This window comes from Pseudorca crassidens, chromosome 1, assembly GCF_039906515.1.
Source record: "Pseudorca crassidens isolate mPseCra1 chromosome 1, mPseCra1.hap1, whole genome shotgun sequence".
Lineage (NCBI taxonomy): Eukaryota > Metazoa > Chordata > Mammalia > Artiodactyla > Delphinidae > Pseudorca > Pseudorca crassidens.
This window is the reverse complement of record NC_090296.1, coordinates 57150586-57174336: the sequence shown is the minus strand read 5'-3', so window position 1 is coordinate 57174336 and position 23751 is coordinate 57150586. Positions and strand designations below refer to the sequence as shown.

Below are 23751 nucleotides of genomic sequence, written 5' to 3'. Positions count from 1 at the left end.
AGATCTAGCTCCAGCTTCTTGCTGAGGGTCACTAAGTTGCTGAAGACCTCTTTGGACTCCTCATCCACTTTCTCAAATCCATGAAAATAGTGAACAAACTGCGGGCAAAGGTTCTTCCAAATCCCATTCATGGTGACGGCTCTAACCTCATGCTAAGCAAAGTCAATGTTTTTTATGGCCTTGTAGATGTTATAGTCCTTCCAAAATTGTCACAAGGTTATTCCTGATTCATCACTCACCTTTACTACCTTTACAAAAAGTGTGACATAAATAATATTTCTTGAAAGTTGCTATAACTCCCTGGTCCATAGGTTGGATGAGTGATATAGTACAGCATTCGGTGGCAGATTTACTACTTTGATGTTGGGATGAAAGTCATCCATGAATGCGGTGTGGCCAGGAGCACTGTCAAACAGCAAAAGTATGTTGAGTGGGATATCATTCTCCAAGCAATATTTCTCTACCTCTGGGATAAAGTGGTAGAAAAACCAGCCCTCGAAAATGGCCTGTGTAACCCAGGCTTTGGGGTTACTCTTCCACACAACAGGAAGAGAGCCCCCGGCTATATTTTAAGGGCCCTTGGGTTCTCTGAATGATAAACTAAGGCATCAGTTTTATATCCCAGGAAGCACTGCCACCAAACAACAGAGTTAGATGTAGAAAACAAACATGGGGGAAAGCAGGGGCCGGGGAGGGGGTGAACTGGGAGATTGGCATTGACATATATACACTAATATGTATAAAATAGATAATAAGAACCTGCTGTATAGAAAAAAAAGTCAGAGTTAGCCTATCCTTTCCTGCTTTATAGTCTGGCATCAGCTTTTCCTCCTTACTGATGTAACTTCAGTCTGGCATCCTCTTCCAGTACAGTTGAGTCTCATCCACATTAAAAACCTGCGTGGGTAAATATGTGCCTTCATCAATAATTTCTCAAAGCATTTCAGGAAATTCCCTGTCAGCTACTGTATCTGAACTTGCTGCCTCACCACTTACTTTTACACTGTGAAGGTTGGCTCTAGCCTTGAACCAATGAAACCAGCCATGGCTGGCATTAAAAGATGCACCCTCTGATTCTCCACCATGTTTCTTCTTCAAGCCTTCATAAAGGCTTTTAGCTTTCTCTTGAATCAACATTAAGCTGAGCAGGACTCGACACTGAGGCTGATCTTGCATCCACACACTAAGAAGTTTCTCCATCTCCTCCATCACTTTTCCATGTTTCTTCTATATTCTTGTCATCATTGGCACAGCAGACTTTACATGTTCCATGATCTTGTCCTTGTTCTTTAGAATCATGCTGATGGTTGAGCGATTAACGTTATAAGAATGAGCGAGGTCTACCATCTTTTTGCCTCACTCCACTCTCTCAATTATTTTCACTTTTGTTTCTATCGTTATGGCTTGGTGCTTCTTAGCAGTACCAGCTACAACACTGCTGCTTTTACGCTTGCTTCCAGACATCCTGGACTTGAAATAAAGATACTGTACTACTGTACTCTATACAGTACTGTATAGTCAAGTACACAGAAGCGCAACCACTTGTAGAGGATGCATGCACGTGACAATGTACATCAGACACTTGAACTAACTTACTTGATTGGATATGCAAATGCACACCCGTATCATTGAAAGTTCCTAACTTGAAGGTTCGTATGTAGGGGACTTAGTGTATGTAAAAATTAAACAATACATTCAAAAGTAACAGAATAAAGAAGAAATCACAGGGCAAATTTTAAAATACTTTGAGATGAAAAAAACACATCTCCAAACAAAGGATATAGCTAAAGTAGTGCTAGAGGAAAATTTATAGTTAACATCTACATAAAATGAGGATCAAGATGTCAAATCAATATCCTAAATATTCACCTTAAAAAAACTAGAAAAATAACTTATTCCCTTGCATAACCAAAACTGTATACACATTGATTAGCAGCTCCTTTCTCTTCCCCCCAGCTCCTGGCAACCACCATTCTATTCTTTCCTTCTATGAATTTAACTATTTTCAATATGAATATGAGTGGAATTATGTAGTATTTTTCCTTCTGTGACTGGCTTATTTCACTTGGTATAATGTCCTTAAAGTTCATTCATGTTGTCACATATTACTGGATTTCCTAGTGACCAGATTTACATTATGCCTATAGATAACAATATTTAATTACACACTTAAAAATCTGTTACAAGGAAAGACCTCATGTTAAGTGTTCTTACAATAGTAATAATAACAGACAACTAAAAAACTAAAAGGAAATCAAACCCAAAATAAACAGAAGAAAATAACTATTAGAGTAGTAATAAATGAAATAGAGAATGGAAAAATAAAGACTGTAAAACAAACCACAGTATGTTCTTTAAAAAGATCATCAACAAAAACTTAGCTAGATCAACCAAGCAAAAACAGAAGCCTCAAATTACTAAAACAAAAATGGAAGAAGGCACATCTCTCCCAACTTTATAGAAAAAAAACCCAAAATGTTTTATAAGGGAATACCATGAATAATTGTATTCCAACAAATATGATGCCATAGATAAAATGGACATATTCCTAGAAAGACAAACATTATCAAAAGTGACTCAAAAAGAATTAGAAAGTGTGGATAGACTTTTAACAAGTAAAAACAGTAAATTAGAAATTAAAAACTTCCCATACACAAAAAGTGTAGGTCCAACTGATTCACTGAATTCCACTAAATGGAATCATCATAATTACTATCAAACCCCCAGCTGGCTTTTTGAAAATGTTTTTAATAACAATTGTACATATTTAAGGAGTACAACATGATGCTTTGATATACACAGTGAAATTATTATTATAGTCAACCTAATTAACATATGCATTTCCTCACACATCGACCTTTCGTGTGTGTGTGTGTGTGTGTGTGTGTGTGTGTGAAAGCACCTGAAATCTACTCTCTTAAATTTCCAATGTACATTAACTGTAGTCATAACGCTATACATTAGAACTCAAGACTTCTTCATTCTACATGACCACAATGTTGTACCCTTTGACCAACCTCTCTCCATATCTCCCATTTCTCAGGCCCTATAACCATCATTCTATTCTCACTTCTACACTTTTCCAAAGACATATAAATAGCAAAGTTATATGAAAAGGTGCTCAAGACCATTAATCATCAGGGAAATGCAAATCAAAACTAAAATGAGATATCACCTCCCAGTGGGCTTTTTGAAGAAGTTGAAAAGCTGATCCTAAAATTCAAATGGAAGTTTAAGGAACTCAGAAGAGGTGAAACAATCTTGAAAAAGAGAAACAAATGTGAGTTGATGTACTCACATTTCCCAATTTCAAAACTTACTACAAAGCTGCTGTAATCAATACTAAATACAGTAATCAACTGATTGTAATACAGTAATAAATTACTATAAATAATCAACGCATTAGTTTTGTCATAAGCATTTAGATCAATGGAATACAATTAAGAGTCCAGTGTAAATCTTTACATTTATGTTCAATTGATTTCTGACCAATATAATTCAGTGGGTAAAATTCTTTTTTATTTTATTTACTTCCAGTTTTATTGAGGTATGGTATGATTGACAAAAATTTTATATATTTAGGTTGTACAATATATTTTTTAAGTTGTACAACATAAATTACTGTATGTATATATTGTAAAATGCATACTAGATCAAGTTAACACATCCATCAATGTGTTAATCAATATCTTTTGTTTGTTTTTGTTTTTCACGATGAGAACACTTAAGATCTACTTTCAGCAAATTTCAAGTATCCTATACAGTATTATTAACTATAATCACCATGCTGTATATATATCCTCAAAACTTTTTCATCTTATAACTGAAAGTCTGTACCCTTTGACCAACATTTCCCCATTTCTCTCACCTCCCACCATTCTTCTCTGATTCTTTGAATTTGACTTTTTTAGATTACACATATAAGTAAGATCATATAGTATTTGTCTTTCTATGTGTGGATTATTTCACTTAGCACGATGTACTCCAGGTTTATCCATGTTGTTTCAATGAGCATACTCTTCAAAAAATGTTGTGACAACTGTATATTTACATGTAAAATGATAAAGTTGGACTCCTACCTCATACCATATACAAAAATTAACACAAATTGATATTGATTAAACGTGAATAATAACATAGAAATTCAGATGGAGAAACTCTCCTAGAAGACTCTATCTAGCAAGTGATAGAAACAGACAACAGAAAAAAGAGAAAGAAGAAGAACAGAGGTAAAAGTGGTGATGAATATTAATGATACCAAGCAGGGCCCTGTGGGGCTCTTGGGCACAAAGCCTTCCTGTGTCCCCCATTTATTTGATTAGAGGAAATAGTCTTCATTCAGTCTCCATAACTTTCTCCGACTTTGCAGATTCAAGCAGTTGTTAATTAGGGAAGGGAGGGGATGCAAGGCAAGGGAGAAACAAACAGTCAAGAGAAACAATAGTGAAACCCTGGGGCAAAGTCCAGGTTCCCCATCAATGGATACTCACAAAGATATCTTTGAGCTGTTTTGCAGATACTAAAACCCCCTCTAGGTGGGAGAAGTTAATGATTAATGATGGTGTGCTGCCTGGAAGCACATAGACCCCAGACCAGTTGGAACCTGAAGATGGATGTTGCTGACTCCCACTTACCTCACCACCAACCAATCAGAAGAATGCAAGCCTGTCACTTCCTTGATCCTTATCACTTACCCCTGACCACCAGCCCTGACTATAAGACCTCTCCCTATTCCCCAGGGAGGGGGGCACAGTTTCTGAGGCACTAGCCTGCTGTGTTTCCTCTTTGCCTGGCAAAGAAATAAAGCTACCCTTTCTCTTTCCTCCAAAACTCTGCCTCTGTAATGGTGCACAAAGGGCCAATATTTTGGCAACATTAATATTCCCAGAAGGAAGGAGGGGAATAAGTAAAAAAAAATAGTAGGAATATTTTTGGTCTTTTTTACTTATATTTTCTGTGATTTAACACTTCTTTCACTGACCAACTGCTTCTGCTGAAATATTTATCTGCACCTCTGGTTTTGTCTTGAAACCTTAAAAGAGCACCACAAGGCATAAGGGAAAGGAATTGAGAAAGTTGCCAGGGTCAAAGTGGAATCCAAAGAGAAAAGGAGTGATTTGATGTAGAGATGTGAGGTCTCAACAGGATATCATTCCCTCCCCTGATTTCTGAATACCAACCAGAGCAGAAATGTGATCACGGGACTTGGCAGCATTTTACAAATGCAAAGCTGACAGGTCAGACTACCCAGCCCTCAAAACATCACTATTGTAGGGGTTTGTGCAGTTTTTCATTGAGCAACAACTCAGCAACTAATGGCTCCTAATTTACCATTTTGGTTGGAGGTGAAGGGATGGGAGAGTGATAAATGCCGGGCATTTTCCCTTTGCCATTCCTACTATAGTTGTTTTTACTTACTGGTCAGGAAACAATATGTAGATTCTGATATGCATTCAAGGGTTAGAAAAATTACTGCAGGGTAAGTCCACAGACCAACTGTGACACCGTTTTGAGCCATTAGTCCACCTATCAATTGACCAGTATAAGCTCCCAGCCTTAACTGTTGGCGATGATAATGTTTGGGGTTTACTACTTTGTCAGCTAAGTCACTGTATGAAATAGCTCTTTGGAGGTGTGGGTTACCTCCTTTTCCCAGCATATGTTTATCCTTGTAAATGGACTCAGGTGCAGTTGGGGAAAAATTGGGTATTAGATATTTTATATTCTTGTAGATTCAGTCTCAAAAAATACCCTTAAAAAACAAACAAAAAAATCCCAGAATTTCTCTTAATCAATAGTCTCTGGAATTGGGAAGTAGTTTAGTCTGTAATCTGAGCCTGAGATTACCATTTACTTTACCTTTGAGGCAGCTAATGTCACCCTTCTGCTTCCCAGACTTTGCCTTTTTTCCTAGGTTATAAAATCTGGTAACACACTAGTTGATTTTCCATCTATTTCACTTCTATACCATGATCTCCTAGCCACTGCCCTAAAGGCCTGCAGATTAAGGCACCCTAATTTCTCCTCTGGCTTTGTTGCCCATGAGGCATTTTTTTCTTCATGACACTATGAAATGAACTAGTGAGGAGAAACGGGGGTCTTTGAGAAAATCTGTGTTGTCTCTCATCTGTAATTCAGTGTGACTGAGAGCTGTTGTCTTGCAACCCAGGTCTTCGACATCAATAAAAATGAGTCTAGAATAGCAGAATCTGTCTCCTATTCCTTCAGGGATCATAGTTTGGAGGTAGCTTCTCTGGCTCACAAGATAATTTCATCTGACTATGCCCAGTTCACTAAGTTTTCTGTCTCTCCTTCTCGATACTCTGCCAGGGCAGTTCTTACATCACCTACATATTTATTGCAGCATATTATCATGCACAAACCAGTGTCCTGAACACAACACCAAGCCACAAATCACAAGAGAGGAATTTTCCGTCAATAAATCCTCCCCATGCAGTCTGGAGATCTACTTCCACACGTGTTTCCAATGCCCTCTAAACTCCCTCCACACATATCAGTGAGATGATTCTTTGCAGGTGTGTGCTACTTCTGTGGGGAGCTTAGGCTGACTCTACCCTAATTGTTGGTTTGAAGACAGAGTGCATGAAGTAGGGGTAAATCCTGGTGTTGAACGAGTACCTTTTTTGAGGGGGCTGACTCAGATTAGGACTTTCTAAGGGTCTCCGAGCCAGAGGGTTTTCTTTTAAAGCTGATAAAAGGAGCTGCTGCTACCAGCTTGGAGGCTGTAGGGAAATCTGAGCTAGAAGGTCCTTTAATTCTTTATATTAATGACTTTGTCCTAGGACTCAGGTCTCATTGTTTCCCTGTAGAGGCCCTGACTTCCATTTAAGAGACTTGTTTAAGCTATGTATTCATCTTTTGTAGTTCTTAAAATTAAATCCTCGGTCTGGGGATTTCCCTAGTAGTCCAGTGGCTAAGTCTCTGCTCTCCCAAAAGAGGGGACTCGGGTTTGATCCCTGGTCAGGGAACTAGATCCTGTGTGCTGCAATGAAGATCCTGCATGTGGTAATGAAGAACCTTGAGTTGCAACTAAGACCTGGCGCAGCCAAATAAATAAATAAATACGTAAATAAAATCCTGGGTCTGATTTTCAACACGTTTTGCCCTAAGTCTACAAGAACTAAAGTTTCTTTTAATAATGCTTTGGGGCATTAGTTGTTAGTTGTGTGCCTTGATTTGTCGGTTGGCTATTCTGTATTTACGCAATTTTGGAAGGTACCTAAAACCTTTAACTGACTCCTCTGACTCTACAGTTCTTATAATTTTGATTGCCTTCATACGTTACAAATGATACTGCTACCTCAAAACACCAACAATTCTCCTTCTGAACACACCATAGGTGCTGCTCTCAACAAAATTTTATTTTATATTTTTTACCTCCCCACTTACCACCAGCGATAGTTATCTTCACCAGCTGACAACTTGGTTAATTACCACATTCAGAATCCCGTCCTGAAATTATACTTTCTCTAGGGCCACTACAAGCAAGAGCTGTAATCTGGGTTTGCCCCCTGAAGCAGAGCTGGAGTCTAGGGCTTGCATGCAGGCAGACTACTTGGGAAAGTGACCCCAAGAAGCAGGAGTGAGAGACTGTGAAGAGTGAAACAGGGGAGGAGAACTGTTGGGCTGCACCCCGCAGGCCTATAAGGCCTGTGCTTGCCCAGCTTCAAGACCGAAGAAACAGCCCAGAGTCAGCAACAGAGACATCAACGGTTTAATGAATGGGGGAACTTACACGTCTGAAGCAAGGCCTGGAGTGACACCCCACCGTGTGTGGCTGCTGGCCGACAGGACGCGGAGCTAGTCTTTGCTCCTGGTGGAAGCTGGGTGGGAGAGAAGATTACCAGTTATAGGGGAATTGACGCCAGCTGGGCTCATTAGTTACCAGGGAAACCAGTAGAGGGGCACGCCCCTCACCACCCGTTTGATGAGAACAATTACCAGCTGGGGCCTGGGGCAAGTATGTAGGAAGATCAGTCATGTAAATGGGGTGTAGGTGAATCAGGCACTGGTCGGGCAGGGGGTGTACAGAGAGCAAGAGAACTGCCGTCTTGAGCGGCCTGACTGTACAAAAACATAATCCAACTGTGGTTTATTGAGCTAAATACTACACTGGGGAACTAGAGCTTGATCCCACTGGGGACTTTAAAGGGCCATGTAGAACGTACCTGAGAATTGACTGCCTGAGTATACATATGTCAATCAGAGTTTCATCTTATTGCATTTAACTCCCTTACACGTCTGGATTTGCACATGAATCAGAATTGCTGAGCTAGTTCCCACGGTCATCCCAGTGGAGGCAGTGATGGCCCAGAACAGAATGAGAGAGTTATGCAACTGCTTGCCAAAGCAGCTGGAATAAGTTAAAAGTGCGCCAAATGGAATACCAAAATATTTTACATACTGAATTGTTGCAATTCCACCTCCATGTATTTAACATAAATTAATCTTCTGTACATATTCACAACGATTCACCTAGAAGGAATTTTTAATTACAGCACTGTTTTTACAGATCATATAACCAACTTGCATCAAAAGTCTCATAAATGGGAGAATGGCCTAAAAATTCAGTACAGGCTTACTGTAGAATACTGTACAGAGAGAAAATGAACAAACTATTTTTACATGTAGAATATGACATCAAGTACATAAAATGGAAAAACATGGCAAAAATATCATTGGTTACTAATAGAAAGCACATATAGGTGGTAAAATTACAAAAACCTAGAAGGGAAGGAAAGATGCCAACTTCAGGGAGTGTTTACTGCTAGGGAAGAAGAGAAGCAAAGGGGTTGAGGGGGTGCTGCAGAGTGAGCTGCAACTGTCTCTGCAAAATTGTATTTATTTTTTTAGTATGTTAATCAACTGTTTAACTTTTAAAAGTGTGCATGATGTGTGCTTGAGATTTTATTGTATTTATTTCTACTTTGGACTAAGGTTGGACTATGTTTTAATTAAAATGGGTTTCAAAGAGAGTTATTAGAAGGTAGAAATTTAGACAGTGTGTAGAGGCTATTCTGGTGAATTCTCTATGGGGACAAGGTTATGGATTCAAATAAAGACTTTTTGTTGTTTTTTTTTAAATAAGGCAATGTGAGCATTTTTAAATTGAGTATGTCTACATATCTATTTCATTTTAAAACAATACAATTTCTGAGCTGCAAAGAAAACAACCTACATGTAAATGATAAAATATTAATAATATAAAAATTTCTGTGAGGAAGAAAATAATTAATATAATTTTAAAAGATCCAAATACATTTAGAGGAGACTTAAAAATAGGAAAAAAACCTCAGTGATAAATGTATAAAATATATTCAACTCAGTAGAAATCAGATAAACTAAAAATATAATTTAAAAGTATTATATTGTATTATGTAAATATAAAAAGGAAAAACAGCTGTTATCTCTTAAGCTGGCTATATTTAAAAATAAAAATACTTACAATTATTTGTAAATTGAAATATATGTGTTTGTATATATATGTCCCCCAAATCTGTATATATGTGTATGTGTGTGTATCCTCTTATATAGTACCAGAACAAAAATTTTAAAGGAAATTACGTAAAGCACAAAGAAGCTTTTCACATATTAACACAGTAATTTCATCTTAGAATCTCCCAAGAGAAATTTGCAAAAATGTGTAGAGCAAAGGTTTGCTTTTTCTTTTGTCCTTTGTTTAGTTTTTTTTAATAAACATGAATGTTCATTCTGGTATTTCTTATATCTCGTATTTTAAAAAATGAACGGTTGATATAATAAAGTGTGGTGCATAATACGATGGAAATCAGGTTTACTAAAAATGCTTTTGATTCAGAATATTTAATAGTATTGGAAATGTTCATGACATAATTTGCAATTTATGTGAAGCATCCAATTAATGTAAAATTTGTGTGTGCTTGTATATATACAGATAACTTTGTGAGTATACTTTACATTTTTATTTTTAGCAACTCTCTTCATTCCACCTCTGGATCATCATATCACATGTCATATGTTTTTATTTTCTTTTTAAGCTTTTCTCTAATTTACAAATCTTCTGCAGTAAGTACATATAACTCTTTGTATTCTGATTTTAAAACATATTTTGTAAAAATATCAGAAATGTAGAGCTATGTTAAATTGCATTATGTTCTTTTAAGTAATACATAACAGGTCATTTTCCTTTGCATACTTTTGCTTTAATTCATGCTCATTCCTTCAAATTAGTATATTGTTAGTTGTTATTGTGGAACCTCCTCATGTGCTAGAAGTTATAACTTTAATTCCTTCAATAATCTACGAACAAACACATACTGTACTATCTCTTTAAGGCCTGGCCATTTGTCCCTAAGACATAGACCATATTTAAAGGGCACATTATGCTTTACTGATAATAAAGCTTCAAATATAATCTATTGTGAACCCTAACTGGTTAATCAAGATTCTGTCAATAAAATAAAAGTCATTCTAAATATTTTAAGCAACAGGAGAGTTAAAGCAGAAAACTAAAGTCTTCCACAGCAGGGAACACCTGTGAAACAGTCATTCAGTCAGCAAGTGCAGGATTTTCAAGGAAGCCTTGGATGATTTCACCTGCTTGGAGTATCCAAGCTATTAACATGAGCTTGTCCAGAAGATTCTAAAAACCCTAATCTATAACCTTTCTGCAACTGCTATCACGTTAGTTCCCCCTTTTCCATTTCCTAAATCACTTGTGAATGCCTGTCATTAGCAGAATCTAACCTAGAAACCAGCTCACAAGGAATTCTGAGAAAAGGAGTTCCCAGGCTTCTTCCCTCAGGGGTAGAAGGAGACAGCTGATGCTGAGTTAATAATCAACAATCAGGTACATGTAAAATTTGTAAAATCTGAACTGAATTGGTTTCCCAACCATCCGAGTGGAAAGAGCAATATAACAACAATTCATTTTATTTTGGCTTCTTAGAATTCAAATTTAATAGAAATTTCCTAATTTAAGGTTAACTTGGGAGCAAGAACTTATAATGCATACAAGAAATGACATTACGTTAGGGATATGCATGTGGGTAGACTGGGCAATAGATAGAAAGAAACATCAAGGATGGAAAATATTGGTCTCAGTATATGAAATGGACCTGTCTAATGTTCATTTCATCCGAGTGATCAGTCTGTCCACACAATATGGAATATTTTTCTCTAAGTAGCCAAATCTTGTTATCTTGGTTTCTATTTTACTGAAGCCCCAATACTTACACTACTTTTAATGAGACTTTAAAAATATACTAATTAGTTCATTAAAATGCATGCTGATAAATGAAAGATAAGCAACCTGCAGTTTATGATGTTTCATCTTGAAGTTTATCCATGAAGGTAAATACATATTCTGTCACTATTTTTATAAAATATTCATTTGAGATGTACTTTGAAAAATAATGAGCATTATACTAACAATAATTCCTAGGAATTTCAAGTTTATACTATTTATATTCTATGTATAATATCTGATTTTCAGTATTTCGATTATAAAAAGCACAATATAATCAATGCAGCAACAGTATTTTTTCAAATACTGAATTTACAAACATTGTATTCATTTAGTTGCCTTGCAAGGAATTTCAGGTCATACGTATTATTAGGCTTTTAAAAGTGATCAATGATTATGAAAAACACAGGACTACTTACTAAAATAAAATGATACAGAATTTACTGACTGCCCACATGGTTCAGTTGCTTTGACTTATTATAGATATTTTATTAAAAATAAGATATTTTTATCCATCAGGAAATTGATATATTCTTAATCTTCTAAATAAAATAATATAATTTCTAATTAATTAAAAAAATAATACAACTGTGGATGTAACATTATTCCAGTCTTAATCCACACTGGAGGTTACTGTCTCAACATTTCATATGTAGTTTCCACAGTTAGTCTAAATTTTTCAATAAGTGGCTTATTACACAGGATCATTCCCCTAATTTTATATAGCACACAATTTAGCATTTATTCTATTATTCTTTAATATTTTTCATTTAAGCAATCTATTAGATGTCTAATAAAATATATATAGCCAAAGGCTGTCATTATTTTTAAGATATAAGCAAATTTTCAAAAACAGAATTATAGTCAATATGTTAATTAAATAAATAATTCTCATAGGAGATGATAATCATCATTACCAACACAACCTACTAGAAAATATCATTAATTAAAACCACAGCAGGAATTTCACTGTTAATTAATAATTAATTGTACTATAGCTATTAATTATTAATTAATATACATTCCTTTGGGGCTACATTCCTTCTCATCATATACATTTGGCCATCGCATATGTATTTGCTATAGGAAATTGGAAAATACCTACTGTTGAATATATGTATGAAAAGAATATGTGTAATTCTTGACATAATATTTCTCTCTCAAAGAGGAGTATTTTCTCTTCAGACTGGATTTCTCTTAAACTGCTAAAGCAATTTATTTGGTCCGTTACGTTTTTTTCCCCTGTTTTCTGGGGGTTTTTTATGGAAGGAGATATATAGTTATTCTGCTTTAAGATTCATATAGAATTCTGACAGAAATTGTATGTGTCTCTGAGAAATCTAATTAAAATCCACTAAAAAGAAAAAAACATGTTTAGTTTTAACGTGATAATACTCTGTTAGATATTCCATTTTAGGGAATAACTGGTATATAATCTATGTAGGTAACTTTATCATGTTACAGAATGTTTTATTCCTTGGGTGTTGTGGCTACTTTAAGCTCAGCTAAAATAGTGATTGTCTCATTAACACGGCTGTTTTCATTGAGGAACCTGGCTCACAATGTGCTCTACTTGATTTAGCACGCTATGAATTGCTGTGCTCACCTGCTCTGTTATTACTTATCTGCAAAGCACCTAATATTTGTCCTTAGCAGAATTTTGCACTAAATATTTATTCTATTAATTACTCATAATTAACAATATAATATTGCTCTGATTTAATTCATTAAACACTTGATAAAAGCAGATGCTGTTTCTATATTGGTGATGACTTGATAGTCAATGCCAGACACTATTTTAGCTAACTCTTAATTGACTGATTTTTGGCCAGCATAATTAGAGAATCATACATTTTAGAATACACCACTCCCCCAAATTCTCTATAGCCTACCACATAACCACGCTCAACCCACTTGAGCCCAAGCATTAGGTGGGATTCCACTGTGAGAAGAGTCCAATTACTTAGATGTGGGCTTTATCTTTTTTATTAAGGGAATCAGTAAATAGATTTACCTTCCTTTCTAACTCTTGTGTGTGCATTATACCAAAAGAAACCTTGAAGTTATTGGAATGAGGATAATTTCTTAATATCTCATTGTTATATTATTCCTTTCTTATTTATATTCTCTATTACATTTACTACACACATGAATGAAACACATCTGATTAGATAAACTTAATTGTCTAGAAGCCCATTTAACTAGTATTATATTACACTCTTCTTATAATAAAGAATAAAGACTCTTACTGTAGTTGAGCTAAGTATTAGCTGAAATAATAATCTCTGAAATCTGTGTCAATACAAAGCAGATTTTTTTTAGAGCATGCATGAGTTTAGTTAATGGTGGTCATATAAATCAGAAGATACTGTTTCATCTAGTTATTCATGGATGAAGAAAATGGAGGCTCTTCAATTTTTGACAAGTGACTTCCAAGGTCACTTTGGAGATGTCCACACTCTGCCTACAGATGCAAGAAGGAATTCAGCCAGAATTCAGCCAGAATTCAATGTCATAAGCTTTCCTAGATGCAGAGGGGATAGGGAATTCTGAGTGGTGTGACCTGAGCAAATCATTTGACTTCTGTATGTCTCAGTCTACAACCTGAATTCATATATTCCTACCAAATAAGATTGTTTGGATTATCAAATTCAATGAGGCAATTCACTCATTCTGGCTTCTGCTCTGTTCAAGGCTTTAACTCTGTTTCCTTCCTACCCTTGGGGAACATAACAGTTTCCCACAGTTGTTTTGCCTGACATTTAACGACCATATATTTTCCCTTTTATCCTGCTAACACCATTAGGAATATTTCCTTCATCACAGTTTCTGAAGTTAAAGCCTTTAAATTATGCTTCAGTATCCCTCCTAATGATTAACAGACAATTCTTTAGCTTTTAAATGCTCCACTTGAGATAAATATATGTCTTGGGAAATATAAACTAATAAACCAATTTTGATTGGATATATTTTATGAAAAATCAATGATTTATTTCATAAGTACATTGATAATATATACATCATAATTCCACTGAATACTACCTGATTTTTCTACCTAATATCCTCTTTTATTAAAGATGTATTTTTCCCTTAAGATGTTTGACTTTTTATATGTAACTACCAAAAAATGAAAGTGAGCACATTGTGGGTTTATGATTAGAAATCCAGTATTTTTATCATAAAATATGAATGGAAAATTCAAACGAAAATACATCTTATGAATTTGTGTCTATAACAAGTAATATCAATATGCATTTTGTGAGAAAACTAATGCTTTAAGCAGTTATTCAAATAAAATATAACATCAAGGAGCTGCAACATATACTTACAAAGATATTGAGAGTTATAAAAGATTTTCATTGTACATATAAAAGCAGGAAGTAAAAATTTTCCAACTGATACTAATTTTGAAGATCTTTATGTATATTTTAGAGTTTTTTTTAAAGGTTTGGCATTTTATAGTCACGTATTATATAATAAAGTGTTAATGTTTGCTTTATCAATGTGATGTCAAAAAACTATAATTATTGCCAGCTCAATTCATGAATGACTAATTACAAAAATAAATAATTAACAGTAAACCAGAACTAACAAGTTGTGATACAACACAACTGATAATCTTCTAGTTTGTCAAATAAATGAATGGGTTATGAGATAGAGACAATGATAATAAATGTCAATCTGTAGTGTCATTTATCTATGAGTAAAGATATTCATCTTTTGACATTATAAAATGCGTAGTGATTTTTGCATATAACTGTAATTCATTTCCTGTTTGTCCTATTGCAGCATCACATTTGTAACACTGCAGTTAAGACCCTGTTAACATTTCCCTTATAAAATCCATATTTTCAACTATTTATAATTATGTGATTAAATTTCTTTTCAGAATGAAACTTGGATTACAAAATCTCTTTCTAGGAGATATTTTAAATAAAATTTTAAAAGCCGAGTTTTACAGGAAGGATATATCTCATTATGAGAAGTGTGTACTGGCAAGTGATGATGGGCTATTGGTGGTTCTTAATTACTTCACGTGTTTCTGCTCCTTAATATTTCTGTTAGATGAGTAACATAATAGATGGTGTTAAGTAATTCATTTTTCATTAAAGACAAACAGGTATTATATTAGTTCTATAAACACATATTTAAAGTAAGGCTGGGACTTCCCTGGTGGCGCAGTGGTTAAGAACCCGCCTGCCAATGCAGGGGACACGGGTTCAAGCCCTGGTCCGGGAAGATCTCACATGCTGCGGAGCAACTAAGCCCGTGCACCACAACTACTGAGCCTGCGCTCTACAGCCCATAAGCCACAACTACTGAAGCCCATGCACCTAGAGCCCGTGCTCCACAACAAAAGAAGCCACTGTAATGAGAAGCCCACGCACCGCAACGAAGAGGATCCCCTGCTCACCGCAACAAGAGAAAGCCCACGTGTAGCAACGAAGAGCCAACACAGCCAAAAATTAAATAAATTTAATTAATGTGTCATATTCATGAATCACATGACCCACTTAAAAATTTTTTTTAATTTTATTTACTTTTATATAGCAGGTTTTTTTAATTTTATTTTTTTATACAGCAGGTTCTTATTAGTTATCTATTTTATACATATTAGGGTATATCAATCCCAATCTCCCAATTCATCCCACCACCACCAGCCCCCAACCCCTCTTTCCCCCCTTGGTGTCCATACGTTTGTTCTCTACATCTGTGTCTCTATTTCTGCCTTGCAAAGTGTTCACATGACCTACTTATAATGGGATACTTCATGCTCTCTTCTAATCCCATTAGTTTAGAGTGAATTTTCTAAATGTCTGCTCTCAAATCTGTTTGTTAGTTTTACTTGAGTTATTTACTTGATAGTTATTTCATTAAATATTATAAACTATGTCATGAAATATTACATAAATTAGGATTTGGAAAAGAAATAGGGTGTTTCTATAAAATCACTGTTGAGGGACTTCCTTGGTGGTGCAGTGGTTAAGACTCCATGCTCCCAATGCAGGGGGCCCAGGTTCAATCCCTGCTCAGGGAACTAGATCCCACATGCATGACACAACTAAGGAGACCACATGCCACAACTAAGGAGACTGCCTCCCGCAACTAAGGACCCTGCTTGCTGCAACTAAGAGACCCAGTGCAACCAAATAATTAAATAAATAAATAAACAAATTTAAAAGAGAGACCCCTAGTTCTCTTAAAAGCACAGTTGAAATATTTAGAAAATACTTGAAAAAGTCTTTCAAACTAGCAATGTATGCCAGGTATTTAATGGATGGACAAATTAACTAAAAATGTAAGAATTCTATACACAGATTATTTCATAAGTGTCTAATTTCTTGATCATTTCTAAAGAAAAAAGATGAAAATAGCAGAGGATACATTGTACATGTGTTTTCTGCAAAAATTTTGCCAGAGCTTTATTACTATTATTCATGTTAAAAGGAATTATTTGCCTATAAAAAGCTTGGTGGAAAATGTGTATTTTTTAGTTAAAATATTATATTTAAGTTAAATATACATCTTTAAATCTGTTTATTAGCTTACCAACTTCAATGTCATCAGAATCCAAGATATTTATAAATTGCAAAGAAATCCAGTTTGGTAGAGTTGTTTCCATTATTTATTGTGTTCATCATACAAGAAACTTTGGTGATTCTGTTTTACTGATATTATTATAAACTTGTTTATTGTAATTGTGCATATAATACTTATCTTCCTATCTGTCTTTATCCTATAAAAATGCAAGGGTTTTCATGTAATTTTTTGTTTGAATAAGATTTTGTATCACTCTTCTTAAGCTACATTACTGGAGAATGGATTTTTCAGCAACGTGAATTAGGCGTTCATTTATGCAAATCCTCCATACTCCGTACTATCTTCATAAGTCAACCAAATAGAGTACTCAATACTAGGCCCTCAAAGAAGATAGGCTAATGTGTAGGGGATATTATAGCCTAATGAGTAAATAAATATGCAAATGGAAACAAACGATCAAACAAGAGTATAGGAAAAAGGCATGACAATGTTAATACACTCCCTATTCTCCTAGCCGAGGTCCCAGTGGAAGAAACTCTAAAGGCCTGTATATCATGCAAGTCTGGATGGAACGGCTACATATTTCTTTAGGACAAGAAACTTGACTACTTAAAAGCATTGATTTTTCAGGTAGTTTGCTTACTTTTCTTGCTGCAAATCAATGGTCTTAAAATGTTATGTGAACAAGCTAGATATATACTACAGAGATTCTACTGTTTGAAGTCATGCCACAGATTCTTGTTCTTGTTCATTAACACTGGCCTCCTCATACATCTGTCTAGACTAGTCTTCTACAACTTTCAGAAGAGAGCTCTACAAGTGCAGAGGTCTCTTTAGTATTTGCTCAAATATATTAACTTGGTTAAGCTATGGAGTTTACTTATATTTAGAAAATAAAACACTCTCAGTGTAATTGCACATACTAGTGAAAAGTTTTCTTTGATTCATTCTGTATTTTAAATATAGACATGGTTATTTATTATTTAGTGTTGTTTCACTTGAAGAATCGTTCCTCTTCTTAGGCACATGATCATATTTTCTCTGACCCTCTAATGACTTGTATATTATTGACTCTACCTCTTCTGTCTTCAACCCCACCTTGGCATTTTATCCTTCACATTTAGAATTTAAATGAAGCAAGTTTTTATTAAATTAAAAAAAATCAAGCATACCTACATGTTTCTCACATTCTGTATCCATTTCTTTATCTGACACTCACTTCTCAATTTACCTTGCCCGTATTTCCATCGATACACTGAAAGAGCTATCATTAAGATCAGAAATTACGTCTATTGCTTGAAATTTAAAGATATATTTTATTTCTCATATAACTTGACTTTATATTTTTATTCTACACATTTGATAATTCTTCCAGTTGAATCATTCTCAGCTGTAATTTTCTGAGCTTTTCCCACAACTATAGCCACTTTTTCTCAAACATACAGCTCTACTTTTAATCTCGGAAGTTCTAAAAATGTAGGCCTAGTTTCACTTCTGTGGATATTCTTGTTTTTAAGAAAGTCACACCTTTGTCACTGGCTACCCTTCCCAACAACTGCTATCAATACTTAGGACCCCCAAGCGCTTAGGGACTCCTTTGTCACAGGTCTTACCTCTGACTCACATGCGACAGCACCTTGAACATCTCAAAACCATCCACAGACATCATGTCCAATGCTGAAACTTTTATCTCCTCTGCAAGATTAATTCTTCTTCCCCAACTCAGTGAGTATCACCAACCATATCTAGTTGCATAAATAAGAACCTAGGAGTCAATTCTACATTTCTCCCTACTCCACCACTCTGACCTTCCCCAAATCAATCTGTCACTAAGTCTGGCATACCATACCTCCTAGATAGCACTCAAGTAATTCTTCTTTCTGTTTTCACTGGCAAGACACTGGCCCAAGATGCTTTAAGGGAGACAAAATTTCACGCTATCTAAATTTACATTTGGTAGGTTACACAAAATCTTAGCTTCATTTTCCTCACCTATAAAAATGGAAGTAATGATGAGGGTGATTTGAGGACTAGATAGACGCATATTTAATAAATGCATAACAATGTCAGTGAAGTTTTGCTAAACTTAGCTATTATATAGTCTTTTCTGTGAATAGCAGGAGACAATAGCTATAAATATATGCTGAATATTCCAGATCAGTTCTCCACACAGGAGCAAGGACAGTCCTTTTGAAATGCCAATTTCACCATGCCATCCCTTGACCAAAACTTTATCAATTCTCTTCTGTTTTTCTTAGAAGGAAGCACAAAACAATTAACACTGCCTCTGAGGCCCTTAGTGATGTAATTTCAGGATTCTCTCCAAGTTCGTTTCCAGACTCTGTTTAGTTACTCTTGCTTCTTCCTGACTTAGGACCTTTCCTGATTTCACAGCCTAGGGTGGGCTCCCTATATATACATGGTTTGTCAATTATGCCTATTTCCCCTTCAGAACATTGTCAGGGTTTAGAATTACATGTATATCTTCTTATTTTACTTATGTTTATTTGCATCCCTAGTCTACTAAGTTTCATGAGGGAAAGACTATGCTTTATAACTCATTCTTATAAAACATAACATGTCCAAGGTCTAACATGTTATCTGGCTTAAAATGTTATCTGGCTTAAAAATGTTCAGTTAACATTTTTGAATAGATTTATGCATTAAGAGATGGGTGAATGAACTTTAAACACACTGTAATTTTACTTCTTTTTCAGGGGGAGATCATCATGTGTATAATTCCACAGACTATTCCTCTACACAAGATGTTGTTTTGATATTCTTTTCCTTGCCCTCTAGTTTAGATAACTAGCAAGACAAACGGAACAGAAAACTCAAACATATATTTAAGGGAAGATAATGCATTTGTGATGGCAAAATGCTAGTAGAGCACATAGAATCAGTAGAGAAATTTTGACAATAAAAATACCCGAAGATACAAGACTTATTTTTCATATAGTTTTCATTCGCAAATATTGATAGTAGAGTGATTATTTTTCGAGCAATATCTACTGAGTGCATATTATGTCCCAGACATTCATGCTGTGACTTAGGGCTAAAATAATGATAGAAAATATTATGATGGTTAAGATCAAAGTCTCTGGTACCAGCTTTTCTGTGTAAGAATCCTGTCTTAATCACTGCCCCGGGCAAATTCTCTAACCTCTATTTGTTTCCCTCTCTTTAATGATGAATAAAAGATAATAATATCACCTAACTTCCAGGGTCATTGTGAGGATTAAATGAAGGTAAAGAATTTAAGACTATAATTTGTGTAACGATCTGTGCTTGGCATAAAGGAAGTTTTATATATTATAAAACATATCACTACCATTATTTTATAGCCTTAGTGCTTAGCTTACAATTAAATGGGAGAAAAAGCAAGTTAATAGATATCAGCAATATACAATGATAAATGATATCACAGGGAAGTACAATGTTTTATGGAGTCATAAAGTGGGATGCGCTACCTGAATTTGTGGGTGCAGAGAAAGCTTGATGCATAGTGTGGCATCAAACAGGACCTGAAGGGTGAGACCAAGTTAGTCTGCAATGAACGTCAACAGCCTTCTGAATGGTAGCATACACAGAATTAGCGTACACAGTTTTCTTGACTTGTTAGTGTGGTGAAAGCCTAAAGCCCATCTTGTCAAACTATGTGGAGACAAGACGTTTACGCAAAAAGGGAAAGATATCTCACAGTCTGCTGAAACCTGTGACTTACAATGGGAGCAATTCTTCACCTTTCCCTTAAACATCTATTTACTTACAAGTATGTTTTGTCTCCAAGAGAAAGACTCTGGCTTAGGCAAACAGTCACTTAAAGAACTCAAAGTATTTAAAAATATAAATTCTGTCTTTTTTTTTTTTTTTTTTTTTTTTTTGCGGTACGCGGGCCTCTCACTGTTGTGGCCTCTCCCGTTGCAGAGCACAGGCTCCGGACGCACAGGCTCAGCGGCCATGGCTCACGGCCCCAGCCGCTCCGCGGCATGTGGGATCTTCCCGGACCGGGGCACGAACCCGTGTCCCCTGCATCGGCAGGCGGACTCAACCACTGCGCCACCAGGGAAGCCCAAATTCTGTCTTTTGATAGGAATCATGATATCCTTTTTCTCCCTTCCCACTTCCTTCCTATCTTCATTTTTTCTCTGCTTCCTTTCTTTCCTTTTTTCTAAGTTTTAAAATTTTTTTCTTCTTTATCATGCCTATGCTACTTTACTTCATTAAGTAAGTTTTGTTTTTTTGGGTTTTGTTTTCCCCTAGCACTGTAGGAATTCTAGATTGTTGAACCCAATCTGGGTCTTCTGGTTGAAGTAATTTTTTATTCCTCATTAAAGCATACAGACACATATACACATAAGATGTTAGCTATGAAACATATATGAGCCAGAATATAAAAGTGATTTGAAGTATAAGGAAAGGAGATGAAGGAATAGAGGTCAATCCAGCCCTGCTTTAATACCAGTTCTTCAGAGTGTTAATACTAGGGTTTTACAATTTAAGAGAATCCACTCATGAATGGTGGCATGGGTTTATTCAGAAGGTATTATTACATAAATATGTTAAACAGAAATTTATATGTGCAGCTTATCTTGAAAATATATATATCTGAACTGCCTTCGTATTACTTGTGCAGTTCCATCAGAACAAGGAATTGGGGGGAATACTTTGTTGCTTTTTTTTTTTAATGGGTAAATAAATTGTTTTAACTTTAATAGATTAGCTTATAGCAATAAAAATGACTGAACTACTTCATGCAATATTACTGATCTCACAAATACAACATTGTGATTGAAGCCATACATAAGAGTATAGTTTGTATAACTGCATCTATGTAAACTTTAAAAAGAGGTGAAAGCAAATCTATGATGCTCAAAGTTAGGAGAATACAAGGGCAATAGTAGGGTTTTCCTCCAAATTTATATGGTATCAAACAAAATAAACATTGTTGAGCAGTAATACAATGTAATATTTTTTCTTAAGTACACTCTCTGTCTTATTCCCTCAGGATCTTTGCTTTCAGGTCCACTTTACTTAAAAATAATGTTAAGAACAAGGAATCTAACCAAAGTTAATATCCATAGCAATATATAGGAAAAGGGCATGTAAAGAAACTGGAACTTTTTCGTTGCTTTATCTAACAGATTGTTTTTGCTTTAATTTGATAATATATATATTTTTTAATTGTAGATTTTGTTTGTTTTGGATCCTGGAGTACATTAAAGAAAATGTGTCTGTAACAATTTTATGAAGGCCATAGCTGTCCAAATCAAAATTCAACTTGATGTTTTAAGCCACATTCATATCTAAAATTATAAATCTCACAAATTGCTTACACAGAAATAGGTAAATGAAAGTGAAAAGTGTCAATGAGCTGGTCTGCTGAAGTGATTAATCTATTTGCCATATATACATATAAGTCTACTGTTCAACCAAATATTGCATGTTCATTATTATTTGATTAAATGTTTCTACAGGCCCTTAAATATTAATACAATTCTTGTATCCTGATTTGAAATAATCATCAAGATCTGTCAACTATTTTCTTTTGTAGTACTGGGTTTGGAGTGAATCCAGAAGTCCTTTGTCATGTGTGTTGCTTAGAGATGTTTTATTCCTAGTGAGTGGAATGTGAGCTGACAAACTTGCTATTACACTTTGCCAGTATTGAAACTGTTGCAAAGGGATTATGAGATTTATCCAGGGCCAGAGTGCTAATCATTGACTAGTTGGCTGAAAATTATGCTGTAGATGCCTGATTCTTAACCCAATTGGCTGTGTAACATCCCTTGAGAATATTGGTGCTAAAAGATTCAGGCTGTTTCAATTTACTCTTTTAATTAAAACATAGAACTAGAGAAGAAACAAATAAAAGAGATGAGAGCAGGGCTTAAAATATCCTCTAGCTCGCCCTCAGTATTCTTTGTCACAATTCTGCTGTAAGGCTCCACCAACACATCTCTGAACAACTGCCACTTTTTCTTTTTCATTATGCAACATGCCACATTTATGGGCTCAAAATGATACTTTACATTCCATTTCCTCAACATAGCATCATTAGAAGGAACACATAATTCCAAGCACTGACACCTAGAAAATGCAATGCATTGTATTACTTCATTATACTTCCTTGTTTAGAGTTAAAAATGTAGATTAAAGAATCCATCAACAAATTTTACTGAGCGCAAACTGTTCAGAAACTATCAAATGTAGACAGTAGTTTAATAGTAAAATAATAGAACTTCCTTTAAGAGAATGGTGTTAACATACCTTGTGAAGAGAGAAGAACTAAAAGTTTAGTGCAGTCTAATGATTCATACATGTAAAAACAGATTTTTCTCCCCCAAAGAAAAGTTTACTCCAAATTAAAGGCATGAATTATAAAAATAAAATTGGGGAGAATTATTTATTTTCCATTATGCATTTATTCATAAAACACAAACAGGCACTGTGCTAAGCTTTAAAGAAGAATGAGATGGACATGACTCTTTCCACAAGCAGCTTATATTCTACAAAGTGAGGCAGAAAACACATACTTAGTTACACAAAAACCAAATACTGATAAGTGGTGGGTGGGTCTCAGGAAGGAAAATCCAGGACAGTAAGAATTTGTTAGTCAATTAGCTGAGTATGTGACTTGTGAAATTTGGATAAACTGCATTTTTTCCAGTTAGTTTTTAACTATAATGAAAATAAACATGTTACTGAGTCCAAGCTTGCTCTGCTCACCACACAACAGGCCAATAAATCGGAGATGGGGTGTTGAGGAAGGAATATTACTTTATTTGGAAAGTCGTCAAACCGAGAAGATGGCAGACTAACATCTCAAAATAATCATCTTATCAGGGTTTGGATGCCAGCTTCTTTTATAGCACAGAGGGGGAGGAGACGAGGAAGTAAAAAGGCCATAAATTTGGAAATATCAGATGGAATGGCCAGCCTTGGGGAGGGGATGTGTTAATTTC

The 23751-nt window shown here is 35.2% G+C and overlaps 1 long non-coding RNA gene across 1 annotated transcript in view; it reads right to left on the bottom strand.

Moving 5' to 3' along the window:
- The window catches only part of LOC137227615 (uncharacterized), a 415363-nt gene that overhangs the window by 316878 nt on the left and 74734 nt on the right, over positions 1 to 23751 (bottom strand). Inside the window, exon 2 of the long non-coding RNA XR_010944938.1 lies at positions 7757 to 7844. This is a non-coding gene — a long non-coding RNA (uncharacterized lncRNA). The remainder of the gene's footprint in view (positions 1 to 7756; positions 7845 to 23751) is intronic.